Raw genomic sequence first — 22,619 nt, 5'->3', positions numbered from 1 at the left:
ACACCACTAAGGCTGTTCCGCGAGATATCCTCTTCCAACAGGGCGAGTGGCACTCTTAGAGAGAATTACCATGTGTAGGATCGCACGAGTAACTTAAGTCCTAGTGGCAATCGGTCCAGAAAACTGTCGGCACACGGACCGTGCTTTCGCACGTCATTGTTCAGCGTGCCGAATTTAACGTTCTGCTGAACACTCACAAGGGAACCTCCCCATCGCACCCCCCTCAGATTTAGTTATAGGGTGGCACAGTGGATAGGCCTGGAAAAACTGAACACAGATCAATCGAGAAAACAGGAAGAAGTTGTGTGGAACTATGAAAAAATAAGCAAAATATACAAACTGAGTAGTCCATGATCAACATATATAACATTAAGGATAGTACTACATCAGTGGCGCCGTGGTCCTGTGGTTAGCGTGAGCAGCTGTGGAATGAGAAGTCCTTGGTTCGAATCTTCCCCTGAGTGAAAATTTTAATTTTTTATTTTCAGACAATTATCAAAGTTCAGGCACACACACACAATCAACTTCGCTCTCCAAAATTCCAGGACATGTTCAGATTTGCTTGGACATATGCAGGATTTGACGGTCTACACACGGAAAAATTTCAAAACGTTAAAAACAAATGTTTTGACAGAGCACAGGGAAAACTGTGCGACTGTTGCAGTCATTTGTTGCAGTTTATGTGGCAAACTCTTATGTTTTCATCACTTTTTTGGGAGTGATTATCACATCCACAAGAAAACCTAAATCGGGTAAGGTAGAAGAATCTTTTTACCCATTCGCCTAGTGTTCAAGTTAGATGGGTCGACAACATATTCCTGTTATGTGACGCATATGCCGTCACCAGTGTCGTATAGAATATATCAGACGTGTTTTCCTGTGGAGGAATCGGTTGACCTATGACCTTGCGATTAAATGTTTTCGGTCTCCATTGGAGAGGCACGTCTTTTCGTCTACTAATCGCTCGGTTTTGCGGTGCGGTCGCAAAACACAGACACTAAACTTATTACAGTGAACAAAGACGTCAATGAACGAACGGACAGATCATAACTGCGAAAATAAAGAAATTAAATTTTTCACTCGAGGGAGGACTTGAACCAAGGACCTCGCATTCCGCAGCTGCTCACGCTAACCACGGGACCACGGCGCTCCTGGTCTCACACTGTCCTTGATGTTGTTTATCTTCCGCATGGACTACTCAGTTTGTATATTTTAGTTATTTTTTTCATAGTTCCACACAACTTCTTCCTGTTTTCTCGATTGATCTGTGTTCAGTTTTTCAAGGCGTATCCACTGTGCCAACTCATAACTAAATCTGAGGGGGGTGCGATGGGGAGGTTCCCTTGTCAGAAACTATGCGACTCGTGCATACGGCACGTCTTCTCAGCGTGGCACAGGCGATCGCAGCGCGCTTCAACGGCAGTTGTCGGCTGCATCTGGCTGATACATCACACTGTTTACGAAAACGACGGGCGTAAAATACCTACGTTAGCTCTATCAAAACGCACATTTCGTTCTTTGTCCATATGGTAGTCATGTTGTTCTGTCTCTAGTATACAGAGATAAGAACTTTAGTTTCCATGTGCATGTTAGAAGCCCAAAAGGGAAGTACCATCTTCATTCAATAAGAATGCCGGCTTATAGAAGTTCCATTACAAATAATGCGATACAGATTTACAATAGTTCCCCACATAACATAAAAACTGTCTCATCATTCTCACATTTCAGTGGAATCCTAAGGTAACTCTTTCTTGATGACTGTTCCTATTCAATAGCAAAATCTTCGCAACATGTCAAATACAAAACTTGAAACGAGAAAGTGCAAAATATCTTGCTTTAAGTAGTGCAAGCTCTCAAGCAGAATAAGTCAATCAAACAAAATCAGTCCTCCGAAAGAATGCACTTACATTTAAATAACATTGAATTTTGCAGAATATACTTTTATTAAAATAACAATAATGTGTGAGGTGAGAGATGCGATCCTGTAACACGTCGCTCGACACTTTATAGCCGTGGGACCCTACTCACTGCGCTACACCGACCATCAGAGCGGAAACACCATACGTTGCATCTCACAGTCTCCTGGAATCTTCAGTCATAGATCTGTTACTAGCTGACATTTAATTATAACAAATTGTACCAAGAGCATTGCATTTCCTATGGATCCTCAGTGATCCGATACCTTGAAACGGCGTACTTTCATAATACTCAAGTGACAATAATTCTGTAACCAGCAATATGCCATTTACCGTCATTTTATTACAAAAATCATACAATTAACGACGATATTCGAGGGATTCTCAATTTACTTACGCTTATAAACGACTTCAACTGGAAGCCAATATGGCGTCTCGTGAGTCTATACTGAAGAGAGGTGGCGCGAGTCCTACGGGAAAGTCAGGCCGCGGCGCTTACGTCCCGAAGGTAGGCCTGAGCTCGCTCGCTCGCTCTCTCAACTCAGCAGACACACTGAGTTTCTACGCCTCTTAATTCGTAACTAGGTGTGAGAACTGCATCTTCTACTGGAATCCGCGATTATGGAGTCTTATTGTTATTAGTACCACAGTGATCGGAAGTCCGTAGGCGCACTAATAATTTGTTACGGCAGTACTGGCGTACAATAAAATTAAAATCAAGCCAAAATGATTATCGGCTGCATAAGGCAGCAGTTCTAGTACGAAATGGGGACTATTAAACAGAAGAGACTAAATGCTAGAAACAAGCCGTTGTAAGATTTATATTGAGTATTCACCTTAAACTGAATTTTATTGTGGTATAGTTAATCAGTAAGACTAGACAACAGCTGATTCCAGTTCAAGATGCAATTCTCATTAGTGCGTACACACCCAGCTGCGAGTTAACAGATTTAGAAACGCATTTTGTCTGATGGGCGATCGAATTCAGGCCTCCCTTCCTGACGAATGTGACGGCGCCTGTCTTGAGACTCGAGTGGCGTGCACATGACGTAGGTGACGTTTTTATATCTCACTGGTCAATGTGCAAACGCAAGTTCAGAATACCTGTCGCGCTATACATTTCTGTGCACGTTGGGAAACACTTTTCAGCGTATTTTCTCACGCTATGACGTCAGAAACTTTGCACCCACACCGTCGACGTTCGAATTCAATTTCCATGTGCTGACGGCTATAGCAGGGACGAATGCTGGTAGTTCAAGCCTTAGTGCCGATGCCAGCTGACATAGCTAAGCAGAAGTGCTTGCACAGCAGTTCTGGTGATAAAGACTTAATCTTAGAAATTCCTAAATTATAGTGTTGTTAGTCTGTAAGTAGGTGGCTCAAACGACATTTTAACATTGTGCCAAGTTCATGTTATTGTAATGCACTTTACTTACTCTGATGATGGGGATTAGTTCCAATCCCTATTCGCCAACTAACTTTGTGAATAAACATTCATTTTGCTTCGCTTTAGGCGGTCTTGAATAAAAATCCTATCTTTTCTTCATTTCAGTTTGTGCACAGTCCGGTGGTGCGAGACTCAGGATCTGCCGGAGTCACAACGAGTGCGGGCTTGGCGAAGACCGTGTTTGATACTGATGGACGCTTGTGAAAACAGTTGTTGCCATGTATTCGTATTGTAATATATTTCATGTTGCTCTACACAAACGAATTTTCTTTATCTATTAAACCACTCCCAATGTTGTTTGAGTACAATTATTGGATTTGCTTCTTCAATTTGGAATTACAAAGAAAAAGTATAAAATGTAGACTGGCAATGGCAAGGAAATCGTTTCTGAAGAAGAGAAATCTGTTAACATCGAGTATAGATTTAAGTGTCAGGAAGTCATTTCTGAAAGTATTTGTATGGAGTGTAGCCATGTATGGATGTGAAACATGGACGATAACCAGTTTGGACAAGAAGAGAATAGAAGCTTTCGAAATGTGGTGCTACAGAAGAATGCTGAAGATAAGGTGGGTAGATCACGTAACTAATGAGGAGGTATTGAATAGGATTGGGGAGAAGTGAAGTTTGTGGTACAACTTGACTAGAAGAAGGGATCGGTTGGTGGGACATGTTTTGAGGCATCAAGGGATCACAAATTTAGCATTGGAGGGCAGCGTGGAGGGTAAAAATCGTAGAGGGAGACCAAGAGATGAATACACTAAGCAGATTCAGAAAGATGTAGGTAGCAGTAGGTACTGGGAGATGAAGAAGCTTGCACAGGATAGAGTAGCATGGAGAGCTGCATCAAACCAGTCTCAGGACTGAAGACCACAACAACAACAAAGAAAAAGTAAAAAACTTGTGCATATCACAGGCAACTACTTGGACGTACACTTCATGTTCGTGCGGCCATGTTGTCCTTAACAATTACTGTAATATGAGGAATACGCCCTCTTTTGCACATGTATGGAGTTTTATTTTGTCCAATCGCATTTCCTTTATTTTAAAGCACATGGATGATCACTGTAAGAAACAGTGATTTTGTTTACAAAACGGTTTAACAAGATCACAAAGAGTTTTCATGATTAAAGTTGCTTTTTTTAGCACATTTTTGAACCTTTATTCTGTTTCCATGTCCTTTCCCCGTACACAGTTGTCCGATCTCTAACACACTGCCAAACACTAGCCAAAGACATAAACAGAAGGCAAGGAAACGTCTTTCCCATACTGGCCTACAGTGACATTTCGTAAACGACACACACCACACAAGCTACTCACTAGAAACAGGACTCTTCATATCATGAACCCGGTGAAGTGCACTACCCAAAGATATAAACAGAAAACATAGAAGCATTCCCATACTTGTCAACAGCGAAATTTAATAAATGTCACACACAGCACAAGCAAATCACTGGAAAGTAGGACTCTTTAAAACATGACCGTGTACAGCGACAAAAACTGAGAGCAGAACCAAGAACAACACATCATTTTACGGTGGAAGCCCTGTTCAGTACATTAAGACAATAAAAAATTGGTTATTTTCGGAAATCCGAATCTACTACCCGAGCGATTTCAAGAGTTCTCTCGAATAGACCTGTTTCGGACGACTTCTGCAAATCCAGAAAAACTGAATAAACCTGGGCGGTGGTAAGTACGACGCTCTACGTCTCACGGACGGACAGAAAGAGGTGAGGGTCACAAGATGGCGGATCCAGGATGTTATTGTTGCTGTTTCGGCTGGTCCTCCAGCAGTTGAATTTGCTTTCCATAACACTCCAAAAATTCTGGATCCGTAATTGACAACATGAGCACGAAAACTACCTCGCGAAACGCTCCGAACGAGCCCGGAGAAATACGAAGCGTAGTGTACGCGAAAAACACCAAATCTCACCCTAAGCGGCGAGCAGAGTGGCCGAAAGAACAGTCAGGTACAAACAAGGAAATGCAGACGCGGTAGAGTGGAAATAATTACCTCACGTTTGCAAGCGAACGGAGATCGAGATAAAAAAGAAAACCGGGCTAGCTCTAGGCTGGACTAGTCATACGCGGGGTCACGCGAGGAAAGCTATGCCGTCTAAGGCTCTACCCAGTGCACGCAACTTTCCCGTCACTGACGTTGGAATCGCGAATCATTTCGACTCTCAACAGTGAAACAATCCTCGCCCGACACACTGAAGTCTAGCGGGAATGCCATACCAGTAAATGCATCTCATAGTGTTGGCCTTTCTTTTAAGTTCCATCATGAATTTTACGAGGGTCGTTCAATAACTAATGCAACACATTTCTTAACTCGGACTATTTCGGCTAAAAAAAATATGGACATCGTGGAATATTCCCGCTTCAGTCTCTATGGTTTCATGAAGTACAGGTGGCAGCGCTGTATGTAGACTTCAAAATGGTGTCTGTAACTGACGTGCGCTCCAAGCAGAGAGCTGTCTTTGACTTTCTATTAGCGGAAAACCAGAGCTTCGCAGATATTAAAAAGGTGCTTGTAGTATGTCTACGGAGAATTAGCAGAGATAAAAAGCATGGTGAGTCGTTGAGCGAGGCGTCTGTTATCATTGGTACAAGATCGCGAAAACCTGTCCGATCTCCCGACTGCCGGCGGGCCCCAAACTGCTGTGACTCCTGCAATGTTGAAACGTGTGGGCACTCCCATTCGAGGTGATCGACGGATCACAAACACCTCGCTGCACTGGTGCACGTCTCTGCTGGTAGTGCTGACACACTCGTCCACCAGCTGGGGTACTCAAAGACGTGTGTCCGCTGTGTTCCTCTCCGCCTAACACCTTCCGACTTCCATCTGTTTCTCCCAATGAAGGACGCTCTCCGCGGGAAGTAGTATGTGGATGACCAAGAGGTTATCCCCGCAGTAAAGTTACGTTGTGCAAGACGCGACAGTTGGCTGCGACTGCGACGCTGCCCCCTCCTCTTTTCCCACCCTGGCAGACGGCGACAGGGCCGCAACACGACTGGAGTCGTCGCCGTTTCCAAAGCTCCGGTCGGCGGCGGCGGATTCAAATACATAAGAAAAATAAGAATTCCGATTTTCTTGCTGTAAAAAATACTGTATGTTAATGCAACAAAGTTACATCGGCTCCCAGAGTTACTTTTTCGATACAGATTCTCCTTTTACTTTAAAAAAATTGAAAAGTATCTCTTCCGGTTTTGCGTGTTTTTTTCGCTGTATATTACTTCTCTATCAATTGTGAGGAAAGTAAAAGGCACAAAAAATTGATGTTTGCGTATCTTACAGTTTCACATCACAGCTTGATAATGAGGTGTCTATTTTTCCGATATTCGTCACAGTTATTCCGATACTTAATTTACAAGTAACCTACTGCATAAAATTTGAATTGTGTACAGTGAAAAATGTGGTCGCTGGCTACTTTACGTATGGTTCACGTTAGGTCATACATCGTTGCCGATGAAAAGAAGCTAACATATCGAAACTATTTTTAAAGTTGAGATCAGAATGATATCGATCTCCGTTTCCGAGATTTGGGCTCATATATCTCCGGGAGCGTCGCGACTAGCCGCCAGTTCTGTCGACGCGCAACGAGAATCGTGTGGTCATCACACGATAGAGAATGCATTTGTTTTGTTTCGCTGACACATTTGGACCTAATGAAACCATTTCATGTCATATATTTCTCCGGTAAGAGTTACTAATATTTCTCCATATGCTCTTACAATTTCATTTAAAATGCCACGAAATGTAGGTTTCTTAAAGCCAAGTGATCAAGCAGAATCCATTTTCTTGGTTTTGCTGAGGCATCTGAACCTGTTCCAAGCTTTCTTTCTCGTTTATTTCTCTGATACGAGTCCCGAATATTCCTCCATCTGTTTTTGCACATTTCACCTAAAATTCCAATGAAAGATAAGTTTATTAACAATAAGCGCACGCTAGCGTCATTGCATTGTTTCAAGTTCTTGACAACAAGATAGGGTTACACCTTAAACATCTCTATAATTTTCATTCTGAACATCTACAGATACACTAGCAGAAATGTGGAAGAAATAATGTCCGTGCTTGTTCACAAAATTTCCCCAAATTATACTTGTCAGTTTCTCCCATGCAGAAACTTTTGGAACAAGCTAAGGCAACTTTCAAAGCCGACTGACTCTTTATTCCCATCCAAATGAACTTCCATATTCTTATATTCTGACAGCATACATCGTTATGGATGACATGAACATTTAATCTTGCCAAGCTGCACTCAAAAGATGACTCCAGGATTTACAAAAGACGAATTTCAATTGTGAACTGTGTCAGACCAGAAGGGCCTTGTAAAACAGTAGTGCACTTTTGGCACAAGTTTTTTGAGCACCATCTTCTACCAATGAATTGAAGTGAATGTGACAAATTACTTACTGCAGCAAACTGTTTGCGCAATCTGTTGAGAAACGCCTTCATCAAAAACGAACATCTATTGATTACAGAAAGCTGTACAACAATCTGGTGGTGGTTTTTCACAACTAGAAGGTATCATCAAGACACCAATCTACCGTTTACTTTCGAAGTGAAGGTATCGTAAAATGTAACTTTCTCGTTGTACTTTAGATTGTTCATTTTGTAATGTACTTGCCGTTTTCAATTTTTATCGTCACAAAAAAGAGTAATGCGAAAATTGACCTTCAAGTTCATTTTCATCATTCTAATTCTACATCTGCATGGATTATATGATTTTCATAACAGGCCTGAAAAATTTAGGGTTCTTCAAATCGTAAAGGCAAGGATGTTGCGAGACCAGCTCACAGAGCATCACATCCTGTGAGTGGCTCATTTCAGTTTTCCTTGACTGGCTCGACGTCTTTCTGGCAGCCGTACGTCTTTGTGTCGTCCGACTTCCGTCGCAACACTGCTCACTGGTGCAGTGCTGCGGCAGCTGCCGCAACAGTCGCGCGTCGCATCCCAAACTCTAACTGCGCATGCGCCAGCAGGCAACTTCTGACGTCACGTAGCGACCCGTCGCAGTCGCTAGTGTGCGTCGCGTCTTGGACAACGTACCTTAAGACGTCGGCTGCGACGTCCACCAGTAGAGTGGTACCATGCGGCCACACAGGTTCTCCAAGTAAGATGGTGTAAGGCCGTCTCATTGAACGGAGATTATGTTGAAAAATAGGGTTTTGTAGCTAAAGGATGGTTCAAATGGCTCTGAGCACTATGCGACTTAACTTCTGAGGTCATCAGTCGCCTAGAACTAATGAAACCTAACTAACCTAAGGACATCACACACATCCATGCCCGAGGCAGGATTCGAACCTGCGACCGTAGCGGTCTCGCGGTTCCAGACTGCAGAGCCTAGAACCGCACGGCCACTTCGGCCAGCGTAGCTAAAGGAGTAGAGCATAATATGTGTATATCGGAATCCTGAATAAAACCAGCTTGCTTTCAGAAAAGAAGTGTGTTGCATTACTTACAGGACACACATCGTATGTTACGAAGGAAAGATTTTAAATGTTCCATGAACTATCGATAGAAACACGTGGGTTTCAACGTGGTGGAATCTAATGCCGTTGCTTTAAAGTGTTCCGTTAATAGGCCCACTACCACAGGCAGTAAAGGACTAACCAACGCCACACCATTGGTTTGTTAGTAATATTTGTCGTCGAAAGAGCGGTCAGTTTACTTCAGAAAGTGCCTAAAAAGTTTGGTGAAACAATCTTTCTCCTTAATCGATTTGTAGAACCAATGGAAAGTCTATCCGTGAATTCCTCGACGAGCGTTTGTACGAGACAGTTTCCGAATGAAATTCCAGTATAAGGATGCGCTATACCTGTTGCTGAGGGAGGATCTTACACATTAAGGCAGAACCGGAAAGATAACAGGTATAAAGATATTTAAACCATTACTTTTAGAGACAAACACAGTCGGAAAAAGAGAATAATGTTGGAACAAGATACATAGCTCAGCACCCACCTTTCCAAAATTGCACTCTGATGCTGAAATCAGAGTGTAGCTTAGGTTATTTTCTCATATGGCTTGCTAGCCTCCATGTATTGGTTGTTTTCTGACTCTTGTGTAGAATCTTCCATGTACTAAGCTGATCCGGAGAAGGCACGCTTGCGTAGAGAAACCTCATCCCCTGTCCGTTTTCAACAAAAGGAAAATCCAGGTTCCTGCTACAGCCTCCATTTTTTAGCATTTTCTGACCTTAGTGCTTTGTATACCCCTCCAGATCGCACGTCTTGCTTCAAGTATCCTCGTTTAGCCTGATACACCCCTTTATTTCTGTGTCTAATAAAAGGTAAGTATTCGCAAAGATGTTGGTCACGACTAGAGATGGGCAAACTCGTTCGTCTTTGGGAAATATATCACTGTTGATCGTTCCTTTTTGGGAACCGTTAGTTTTTACTCTTTCACTGAACTTTTTGTTTACTTAATTTTGTTTGCTACATGGATTGTAGATCAACTTCCAAAAAAATATCAAATATTTACAAATATTTCTTCAGCATGATAAATTCATTAATTACCTCATATATACAGGTTGTTCACTTTCATTTCCTTAATGCGTAATTAGAAACTACCACATTGCCCGTCTGGTATGATAGGCCAGTGAACGCGAAACAGAGAGAGACCAGAGCATGTTGAATGGAAGTATAGATTAGAGGGCCTCTTTATGACACAGATCATCCCAGTCGTCATTCACTTTCAAGGGAGATACGTAATCCTAGTAAGTACAGTGTCTTGGGTTTCAGTTCGTTTACCGAAAATAATATATACTTGCATCTGTATTACTAGCATCTTTTACAAGAAAGGGGTGCGTAAGTTAATTACTCTTCAAAGTGCCATACTGTTTGTTTGGGAACTGAGATGTGCTCGTATTTGGATAAGTGACAACTTCCAACATAGGAGACGAGAAACTGTCTACTAAAATTAGAAATTTCTGTATCAGTGGCCGGGGCAACTACACATATATGCTGAGATATGGTTGCACTGTTGTGTAATAAACTAATGATTTAAATAAATAGCCATTGAACACGAATTCCATGGACAGCTGTTTCCTGCCCTTTTCTGTGGTAAGTTAAATGACGGAAATACGTGTAAAATTATCAGAATATATCTAGTAGTCAACTTTTATTTTATTTTCAAATAAACCTAACTGTAAAATTTATCTTTTGAGAAAATTAACACTTAATTTAGAGGATTGGTGATCTCCATATTCGTTTCACTCTCGGCTGTTGATGACTGCCTGTGCTCGTTAAGAAGTTCTCTTTCTCATAACTGAAAAAACAAGACCTTTTTTCAAAACCTTCACAATATGGCTCATGGCTCACATGATTGCTTTGAAGATGTTTACAGCTGAAAAACATTTCCAGTTTTTGGTTAGTCTTCCGTTGAAAAGGACCCCTAAGTTTCATGTATGGAATCAATGATCATTATTTGAGAAAGAGAACTTCTGAACGAGCATAGGCAGCATAGGCAGCCAGAGTGAATCTAATATGAAAACCACCAATGCAGAAAATTATGTATTAATGTTGCCAAAAGATACATTTTACACTCAGATTTATTTGAAAATAAAATAAAAGTTCACTTGATTGGAAGAAAGCGCAGGTCCTTCCCCTTTTCGTGAAGGATGGTTGAACAAACGCACATATTGCTGACGTTAGTATTGCTTAGAATTTTGGAACATGTTTTATGTCCCCAGTCATGACTCTTCTGAAGACCGAAAATCTCCTCGGTTGGAACCAACATGGATTCCGCAAAGTCGTGTGTATGGGCAAGGGATCCAGAAGGCAGTAGATACAAGAAGCCATGTCAGTGCCTTGATCCTTGAGTTTCGAAAGATGTTCGGTACAGCCCTGCACTGTTGGTTAATGAACGAAATACGAAATGCGGAATGTCAGCTGAACTGTATGACTGAATTGAAAAGTTCCTAGTAAAAAGAACACAACATCTCACTCTTAATGATATCATCAGACGTAAATGTATCTTCAGGCGTACTTCAAAGTATTACTTTTCAAGTGAATAATGTCAGAAGTTCCTTGGTGCTCTTTGCTGATGAACTTGTTCAATACATGTTACGTCGCAACGCTAGAAACTTGCAGCGAAATGCTGAGATACTACGTAAGCAAACATAAAGTAATGGCAGAAAGACTTATTATTACAGAAAAATCAGTATAATCAGTTACTTCCATTATACAGGACGACAATTGCTGAACTTTGTGAAATAAAATAGTCTTAACTTCTGAACGGTTTGCGTTAGAACGTTCAAACTGCACGATCGGCCGCGGGACATGATGGGAATCAGTATGCGCATTGTTCTTTGGTTTAGCAACAAAGTCTACTTTCATTTGAATGGGTTTGTCAACAAGCAAAATTGGGCCATTTGAGGGACCGAGAATCTGCATTTCGCTATCGAGAAGTCTCTTCAGCCTCAACGGGTAACTGCATAGTACGTCCAGTCACGGAATAATTGGTGCGATATTCCTCGACAGCACGATGACTACCGAACGGTACGTGAAGGTACTGGAAAACGATTTCATCCTCACTATTCAAAGTGACTCTGATTTCGACAAGATGTGGTTCAGGCAAGACGGAACTTAACCACATGGAAGCAGGAGAGCATTTTATGTACTGCAGGAGCACTTTGGGAAACGCATACTGGCTCTGGGGTCCCCAGAGTTGACTGGCATAGACCTCGATTGGCGGCCATATTCTCTGGATCTCAACAAACGCGACGCCTTTTTGTAGGGCTCAACTAAAGACAGTGTTTACATCAATAACGTCAAAACCATTGCTGAGCTGAAAACAGTCATTCAGGAAAAAATTGACAGCATCGACGTTCTGGCACTTCAACGGGTCATGCAGAATTTTGCTATTCGCCAACGATGGCAGACGCATTGAACACGCCATGACCTTAATCCAAATATCTATAGTAATGTTTACATGTTGAATAAAGTGTGCGCACACCGTGGTTTGTAACTAATTTACGTTGGTCACCCTGTATCTCTGGAACGAAGTGTACAGAGTGATTTAATGCCGATTGAGCACGTAAAACGTATCGGAGGCAAGAGAGATGCCACACTAAGATTCATTGCAAGAATACAACAAATAGGTGGCTTACAAAATCTTCGTTCGAGCAGTACTTGAATATTGCTTGCCAGTCGGGGATCGGTACCAGGTACGATTGATAGACGGAATAGAGAAAATTCAGAGAACAGCAGCTGTAATGTACTGGCGAATATCATCGTTGTGTGACTGTAAGAGGATAGTGGATGACTTAGACAGATTTTTTATCTGCTGTGATGAATGACAGCTTTCTTCAAATGAGGAAGGAAAAATAATCCCGTAATCGAGCCGTGCACAGCTCACGTTTATCCCATATATTGTTTGTCATCTTCTATTACGGTACTGCCGCCTCGTTTTCTTATTACATTTACTGGCGTCACTAATTTCCTGCCTTACTTGTCCATGAGCAGCAGCAGCAGTGCGTATCGACAAGTGCACTGTCGTACCGTCTCTGGAGCGCCCGATAGTATTTTAGGGTCGTCGTGTGTCTGGTAGTCAGTTCGGGATGGACCAGCAGTGCAGTCGGGACGCAGCAGCAGTGAAGTCGTGGGACGGAGCGCCGGTGAAGCGCCGACAGCCAGTGCTCGCCGACCGCTGGCGACACACATGAACTGTCCGACGGAGGGAGATTGTAGTGGGACGACAGTTGGTTGGTCGTTTGGTTGGTCATCTCATCGGCCAACGTATAGTTGGTCCTTTCACCGTTTCCGGGCTGGGAGTTCGTCAGCTGGCGTGGAACAACGAGGAAATCTCCACGGCACGTAGTTTGGCTGGGCCCGCTGGCGGCCTCTATGCGGTGTCGGGGTGTGTGGTGCTGTTCCCATTGCTACGAGGTTCGTGGCTCACCGATCCTGGACATTAAAGTTGAGTTTTGACTTAACTTACCAACAAGTCACGACTCTTCATATTGTATCGTTTGAAGTTCGTTGCCGGCCGGAGTGGCCGAGAGGTTCTAGGCACTACAGCCTGGAATCGCGTGACCGCTACGGTCGCAGGTTCGAATCCTGCCTCGGGCATGGATGTTTGTGATGTCCTTAGGTTAGTTAGGTTTAAGTAGTTCTAAGTTCTAGGGGACTGATGACCTCAGCAGTTAAGTCCCATAGTGCTCAGAGCCATTTGAACCATTTTTTGGAATTCGTTGTCGGCTGTTGGGATATTCCTGCGAGCAACAATGTGTGTTTTCAAGTTGGCACATTTTAGCCACCCTCCGGTTTAACTATACTCGGTTATTTGAAGTGCACCAGCGGAATCTTCTGCCTTGTGGACGTTAACGTTCCGGTTTCTTGCCCTGGCCGTTGACATAAATTCAGACAGTGTATTTTCCTTGTCGCGTTGTCGCTGTCCAGCACGGTGTGTAGTTTGACAGCTCAATGTATAATTAGTTGTGGGCACCAATACCTTCTACGTCGTTCCATTGAACTCCCTGTTGTGTGCTGGTCGGGTGAAGCAGAGGTTATCCTGTCAGCGGGTCCATTGATTGTCGGTTGGGGTGTCGCCAGATCGATAATGGTTGGGCCGACTGCCTGTCTCACCTAAGCGAACGTTAGAGTTTGAATTCGAGGCCGACCCTCGGAACTTCTGAGCGCCCTTGGGTGTACTGCCTTTTCTTGTTTGTTCTTGTTGTTTGTACTTGTATGGCTTCTAGCCGATTTTTACATTAAGGTTGTTTTGCCCATTAGGCGTCAGATGGTTTGGGCGTTCATCCTAATTTAAGAACTGTTTTACGTAAAGTCTTCAGCCGATTTTGAATTTAAGTTGTTTGCTCTTAAAGTGTCAGATTCTTTGGGCCTTCAGCCTAATTAAGGAACTGTTTTAAGATAAGGCTTTGCATTTTAAATTTCTGATTTTGGTTGAGCTTTGAGTTATTGGCTTTCAGCCATTTTTAAATTAAAGTGGTCTTGCTCTTAAGGCATGAGATTAAACGGCGCATTCAGCTGCTAATTAAGTTCAAAAATAAAGCTGTGTTCTTTTTTTAAAAAGTTTCTTGGCTCTTGTAATGTTTGATCAAATAAAAGGTTGTATGTTTGAGTGTAACTGACAGCCGCTTATTTTGGCCCCTTTCCACTATCTGTCCTGTCCTGTGGGCTTAGCAGGGCGTCTCAGTAATATTCTACTACAGCATTAACTTTGTAACGTAAATGAAATGGCAAAGCGAGATGAAATAGAATAAGACGTGAGATCGGCACCAGGAAGGAGAATGATCGACTTAGAGAATTCCACGAAAACTTGGCTTATCAGCAAATAAGAAGGCGTGGAGAACACTTGTGCTACCTATTCTTGGGTATCGATCTAGTGGTGGAAATCCCCGCCCCCACGTCGGATTACGGGTGTAAATGGAAGGAATGAAATTTGTCGCCGGGAGATTCGATGAATACGCGAGTATTACGACACTGCCACGTGAAATGCAATGGGAATTGCTGGAGGGAAGAAGTAGTTCTTTTCGTAAAACACTAATGTTAGAATTTAGAGAAGCGATATTTGTTACAAAAAAAATTGTTCAAATGGCTCTGAGCACTATGGGACTTAACATCTATGGGCATCAGTCCCCTAGTACTTAGAAATACTTAAACCTAACTAACCTAAGGACAGCACACAACACCCAGTCATCACGAGGCAGAGAAAATCCCTGATCCCGCCGGGAATCGAACCGGGGAACCCGGGCATGAGAAGCGAGAACGCTACCGCACGACCACGAGATGCGGACGATGTTTGTTACAGACTGCAGAACTATTCTATTGCCACCCACATATGTACGTTCCGTGCAAGGACCCCGAAGAGAGGGAAATTATGGTTCGCTCGACTGGCGAGAGGAATGAAATGGGAAGACAAGCAGTACTACAAGGTTCTCTCCCCCATGCAACGGATGATGGTTAGTGGAGTATGTACACAGACGTAAATACAATTATCTCTACAAATGTTGATGACTGGTTGTTTAATGACGTTACTGCGATTGACGGTAGCGTTCACCGGTGTGCTAGTCGCTCGAAGACGGCACGTAAGTGACTCTTTGTTTATTTTCATGTTAGCGTCCTACACCGACGGCGATCACCGTAGCACTGAGTGCTGGCAGCGAAGCGCTCATAGCCTAAAGCCGTTGTCGTGATTCAAAACGTTCGGGCGTCAACGAACCCGACTGCCTCTCTAATTTTGAATTTATACACTGCTGGCCACCGTAAATGCAACACCCTGAAGGAAACATCCGAATCAAGTGAAATTTACACCATGAGTTTGCAGCGATGAGATATGCAACTGATTAGAATTTCAGCGCAGACGCACATCACGCGCGCCTGTGGCGCCACCTCATAGCGCCAATTAAGGCTTGGCGATTTCGACGAGTGTACGTTCGGCACATGTGTTTACCTTGTGGTTGTTTCACAAGACGATCAGTTATGCCTCGTAGACAACAGCGAACATCTTTTGATCAAGTATCCGAGTTCGACAGAGGAAGGATAGTGGCTTACCGAGATTGTGGATTATCATACAGAGAAATCGCTAGTCGTGTTGGACGAAACCAAACAGCTGTAATGCGGATATGTGACCGTTGGATGCAGGAGGGTACGACGGACCGACGTGGTCGATCGCATTCACCTCGGTGCACCACTGCACGTGCTGATAGGCAAATTGTGCGCATGGCAGTGACGGATCGCTCAGTGACATCCCGAACCATAGCACAGCACATTGCGTCTGTAACGCATCATCCAGTGTCTCAGCGTACCATTCGACGCCGTTTACAGCAGTGTGTTCTGTCCGCAAGACGTCCATTGCTTCGTCTACCATTGACGCAGAACCACAGACGTCTCCGTCGCCAATGGTGTGATGACAGACGGATGTGGACGGCAGAATGGAATGACGTTGTCTTTACTGACGAGGCACGCTTCTGTCTGCAGCACCTCGATGGTCGGATTCGAGTGTGGAGACACCGTGGAGAGAGGATGCTGGACAGCTGCATTATGCACCGCCACACTGGTCTTGCACCGGGTATTATGGTATGGGGCGGTATTGGATATTACTCTCGCACGCCTCTAGTACGCATTGCCGGTACTTTAAATAGCCGGCGCTACATATCCGAGGTGCAGGAGCCAGTTGTCCTTCCTTACCTTCAGGGCTCGGCCACAGCCATATTTCAACAGGATAATGCGCGACCACACGTGGCACGCATTGTCCAAAGGTTCTTCGTCAGTAACCAGATTGAATTGCTTCCCTGGCCGGCTCGCTCTCCGGATCTTTCGCCGATAGAAAACATGTGGTCCATGGTTGCTCAACGAGTGACCCAGATTGCATCCTCAGCTGCCACACCAGATGATCTTTGGCAACGTGTGGCAGCTGCTTGGGCTGCTGTACCCCAGGAACACATCCAACGTCTCTTTGACTCAATGCCGAGACGTGTGGCAGCGGTGATCTCCAACAATGGCGGCTACTCTGGCTACTGATTCTGGCAGGAACCACATGTCACAGACGTCTGTAAACGTAATCATTTGATACTTGGTCAACATGTTATCTACAAAATAAATTTTGTTGTGCTACCTCTTGTCTTTCTTGGTGTTGCATTTACGGTGGCCAGCAGTGTATTATTATGTTGTTTCTGCTAAAACACGAACGATAGTAAAGTTTCTATTTCGGCTGCATGTAATTTTTCTAAGTAAAACTGCTGCAGCTGCTGAATAATTCTTTATTGGTACAACCGGTTTCACAACCGAAAGTTGCATCATAGCTATATCAGAACAGAAATAACAGATTGGAGGAAAAATTAATTTTTTTACAGGAGATCAATTGAAACAAATATTTAACTTCAGTGATGCCTAGATACTAAATATACAAAATGGTCATAACCTACAAGAAAATCGTGTACACATCAGACTCCTACGTATGTTTCACATTGCCCACCATATAAAGTGTGTTGCTCACTGCGTGTTCTACGATCTACATTTGCCTAATTACTCTGCAATTCACAGTTACTTGTTTGACAGAGAGCTCATACGACCACTTTCACACTGTTTCTAGACCATTCCACACTCGAGCATCACGTAGGGAAAAGGAAAACCTAAATCTTTCAGTGCGATCTAAACTTAAGATAAAAAAAAAATGGTATAGGCATACGTATTCAAATACATAGACACGTAAATAGGCAGAATATGGCGTTGTGGTCGGCAACGCTGATGTAAGACAATAAATGTCTGCCACAGTTGTTAGATCGGTTATTGCTGCTACAATGGCAGGTTATGAAGATTTAAGTGAGTTGGAACGTGGTGTTATAGTCGGCGTAACAGTGCTGGGACACACGCACCATCTCCGAGGTAGCGATGAAGTGGGGATTTCCCCGTATGCTCATTTAACGAGTGTACGTGAATATCAGGAATCCGGTAAAACATCAAATCTCCGACATCGCTGCTGCCAGAAAAGATCCTCCAAGAACGAGATCAACGACGACTGAAGAGAATCGTTCAGCGTGACAGAAGTGCAAGCCTTCCTCAAATGTCTGCAGATTTCAGTGCTGGGCCATCAACTAGTGTCAGGGTGGGAACCATTCAACGAAACATCATCGATATGGGCTTTAGGAGGCGAAGGCCTGCTCATGCCTCGTCAGACGAGTCTCGTTTCAAAGTTTATCGAGCGGATGGACGTGTACGGGTATGGGGACAACCTCATGAATCCATGGACCCTGCATGTCAGCAGGGGACTCTTTCAGCTGATGTGGGCTCTGTAATGGTATTGGGGCGTGTACCATTGGTGTCATATGGGACCCCTGACGACTCTGACATATGGGACGTACGTAAGCATCCTGTTTGATCACCTGCATACACTCACGTCCATTGCGCAATTTCAATAGTACAATGCGACAACCCACACGTCCGGAATTCTTACAGACTGGTTCAAATGGCTCTGAGCACTATGGGACTCAACTGCTGAGATCATTAGTCCCCTAGAACTTAGAACTAGTTAAACCTAACTAACCTAAGGACATCACAAATATCCATGCCCGAGGCAGGATTCGAACCTGCGACCGTAGCGGTCTTGCGGTTCCACACTGCAGCGCCTTTAACCGCACGGCCACTTCGGCCGGCTCTTACAGACTGGTTCCAGGAACATTCTTCTGAGTTAAAACACTTCCGCTGGCCACGAAACTCTCCAGAAATAAACATTATTGAGCATCTCTGGGATGCCTTACAACGTGCTGCTCAGGAGAGATCTCCACCCCCTCGTACTCTTATGGATTTACGGACAGCCCTTCAGGATCCATGGTGTCAATGCCGTCCAACACTACTTCAGACATTAGTCGAGTCCACGCCACGTCGTGTTGCGGCACTTTTGCATGCTCGCGGGGCCCTACACGATATTACGCAGGTGTACCAGTTTCTTTGACTCTTCAGTATACGTTTTCTCCTGTCTTATTACGATGGTCTTTGTTCCTGTGTAGGAACGTCTCAACAAAATATTTTGGCACTCGGAGGAGAAAATCGGCAATTGAAATCTCATGGAAATATCTAGTCGCAACGAAAAACGCCTTTGTGTTATCGATTTCTAACCTACGTGCGTATCTTAATCGTGACACTCTCTTCCCTGATCCACGATAGGAAGAAACGAACTGCCCTTCTTGAAAAGTATTTTGATGTCCTCTGTCAGTCCTATCCGGTATTGAACCCATATCGCGTAGCATTCCTCCAGAAGACGATGGATAAGCGTAGTGAAGGCAGTCTCTTTAGTAGATCTGTCTCAACGTCTAAGATATCCTTGGCTCACCTTCCCCAACAACATTTTCTGTGGGTTGCTTCCAATTTTAGTTCTTCGTAATTCTGTTCCCTAGGTATTTATTAGAATCGAGAACCGTTCAGATTCTGTGATTTATCCTGTGGCTGAAACTTCTCGGAATTTTTTAGCATACGCTTATGGAGGTCTTAATACTTTTTATTGTTAAGGATCAGTTGCCACTTTCCACAGCACGTAGATGTCTAATTATTTTGCAATTCGTTTTGATATTCCGATGACTTTACTGGACAATAAAAATGTGGTGTCACCGCCAGACACCCCACTTGCTAGGTGGTAGCTTTAAATCGGCCGCGGTCCATTAGTACATGTCGGACCCGCGTGTCGCCACTGGCAGTGATCGCAGACCGAGCGCCACCACACGGCAGGTCTCGAGAGACTTACTAGCAGTCGCCCCAGTTGTACGGACGACGTTGCTAGCGACTACCCGGATGAAGCCTCGCTCCTGTGCCGAGCAGACAGTTAGAATAGCCTTCAGCTAAGTCAATGGCTACGACCTAGCAAGGCGCCATTAGCATTACATTGCCTGTATCTGTCAGAGAGTCACTTGTATCGTCAAGAGCGATGTACAACAATGATGGATTAAAGTTAAGTATTCCAGCAGCTAGGTACTTTTCTTTATAGCATTACGTATCCTGTTTCAGACCTCTCTAGCCTGCGTGAGTTTAAGCGCGTGCCTTTCGGCTACTTCCGAGTGGCGTGGCTGTCTTGCTACGCCACTACAAAAAACAGTACCATCTGCAAACAATCTACGAACGCTCCTTAGATTCTGTCCTAAATCGTTGACAGAGGATAATATCAGCAACGGGACTACAACACTTTCTTAGCGAACCTCAGGTATCACATCGGTTTCATTAGATGACATTTCGTCAATTAATACAAACTGTGACCTTTCTGACACGAAATCACGAATCCAGTCGCTCCACCTTTCTGGGGCCTGGTGATGTAAGCGATGTTTCTTCGGGTAGCTTGTCGTCGCAGATCTTAATAGGCGGGATCTATGCGTGCACAGACTGCGCGGTGCCTGAACAGTAGGAAGTTTTAGTCAGTATGCGTTCAGCACTAACAGCCGTAAGTGCGATGATGTGTATTACAGGGCTCCGACTCGGATTTCGCACGCTAGCTACACGATAAACGTTAGTTATAACCTGTTTTCCTGCGTTTACTGCTTTTTCTCTGTCTTAAAACAACGGTAGTGCAAATACTGAAAATTCTCCGATAAATAGAACCTCTACTTAAAGGAATCGGACAGTTGTCTGTGTGGGTTTTTGCAAACCCTGGGATGGAATAAAAATACTTACTGACTTCCATAGGTCCCAGAGATATACTACACTATCTCACTTTCGAAAAAGAAAAAAAAAGAAAAAAACTTTAAGTAGATTGTGATAGTGCGTTCTAGGCGTTGGATAGTTTTGGCATACAAACTGCGAACAGTGCTGTTATGCAACTTTTATCTGTGTTTGGCCGTCCATCAACAAAGGAGGTGGCTTACAAAACACTCGTTTGATCTATACTTGAGTATTGCTCATGAGTGTGGGATCCGTACCAGATCGGGTTGACGGAGGAGGTAGAGAAGATCCAAAGAAGAGCGGCGCGTTTTGTCACAGGGTTATTTGGTAACCGTGATTGCGTTACGGAGATGTTTAATACACTCAAGTGGCAGACTCTGCAAGAGAGGCGCTCTGTATCGCGGTGTAGCTTGCTCGCCAGGTTTCGAGAGGGTGCGTTTCTGGTTGTGGTATCGAATATATTGCTTCCCCCTACTTATACCTCCAGAGGAGATCACGAATGTAAAATCAGAGAGATTCGAGCACGCATGGAGGCTTTTCGGCAGTCGTTCTTCCCGCGAACCATACGCGACTGGAACAAGAAAGGGAGGTAATGAGGTGGCACGTAGAATGCTCTCCGCCACACACCGTTGGGTGGCTTGAGGAGTATAAATGTAGATGTAGATCTACCATTCTATTACTCACATACTCCGTAATTACTCGGGTTACCAGATCTTGATTTCTGATGCTGTGGTTTATAATGGAAACAAGAGTAAGATAACTCGTGACACGTTCATAAGACTTGTCGACCTAGAAAAACTATTCGACAAAGTAATTATAAAGCAGTTCTCAGGAAAATAGGTGTAAAGTCATGGAAGGATGGGTAATATAGAATATGGACAACATCAAACAAGAATAATTGTGGAAAATGGAGAAGTAAAATCTCGAATTAGAAAATGTGTAATGCAGATATGTTGTCCTTTCTCCTGCCCTCCTCCCCACACACGTCGAAGGAGCAATGAGGGAAATGAAAGAGAAATTCACGAACAGGATTAAAATTCCCAGTGAAAGAATACCGGTGATAAGATTTGCTGAAGATATTATCACCTTCAGTGACAGTGAAGAAGAAATGGACTAAACAGACTAATGATCTTACGCTGTGGGTTAAGATTGAACCGAAGACGACGAAAGTAATGGAAATGCAATTAACGATAATCTTAACGTAAAAATAGGTAAGCACTGCAAAACCTCTGCTCTAACAGCCACGCTATGGTGGTTGGCTGTAACAGCGTGGTTTTTTTTTTTTTTTTTTTTTTTTTTCATCAGTCTACTGACTGGTTTGATGCGGCCCGCCACAAATTCCTTTCCTGTGATAACCTCTTCATCTCAGAGTAGCACTTGCAACCTACGTCCTCAATTATTTGCTTGACGTATTCCAATCTCTGTCTTCCTCTACAGTTTTTGCCCTCTACAGCTCCCTCTAGTACCATGGAAGTCATTCCCTCATGTCTTAGCAGATGTCCTATCATCTTGTCCCTTCTCCATATAAGTGTTTTCCACATATTCCTTTCCTCTCCGATTCTGCGTAGAACCTCCTCATTCCTTACCTTATCAGTCCACCTAATTTTCAACATTCGTCTATAGCACCACATCTCAAATGCTTCGATTCTCTTCTGTTCCGGTTTTCCCACAGTCCATGTTTCACTACCATACAATACTCCAGACGTACATCCTCAGAAATTTCTTCCTCAAATTAAGGCCGGTATTTGATATTAGTGGACTTCTCTTGGCCAGAAATGCCTTTTTTGCCATAGCGAGTCTGCTTTTGATGTCCTCCTTGCTCCATCCGTCATTGGTTATTTTACTGCCTAGGTAGCAGAATTCCTTAACTTCACTGACTTCGTGACCATCAATCCTGTTGTTAAGTTTCTCGCTGTTCTCATTTCTACTACTTCTCATTACCTTCGTCATTCTCCGATTTACTTTCAAACCATACTGTGTACTCATTAGACTGTTCATTCCGTTCAGCAGATCATTTAATTCTTCTTCACTTTCACTCAGGATAGGAATGTCATCAGCGAATCGTATCATTGATATCCTTTCACCTTGTATTTTAATTCCACTCCTGTACCTTTCTTTTATTTCCATCATTGCTTCCTCGATGTACAGAT

The sequence above is a fragment of the Schistocerca nitens genome, chromosome 9, assembly GCF_023898315.1.
Source record: "Schistocerca nitens isolate TAMUIC-IGC-003100 chromosome 9, iqSchNite1.1, whole genome shotgun sequence".
NCBI classification, from domain to species: Eukaryota; Metazoa; Arthropoda; class Insecta; order Orthoptera; family Acrididae; genus Schistocerca; species Schistocerca nitens.
The sequence above is the reverse complement of the archived record's forward strand: the minus strand, read 5'-3'. Positions refer to the sequence as shown.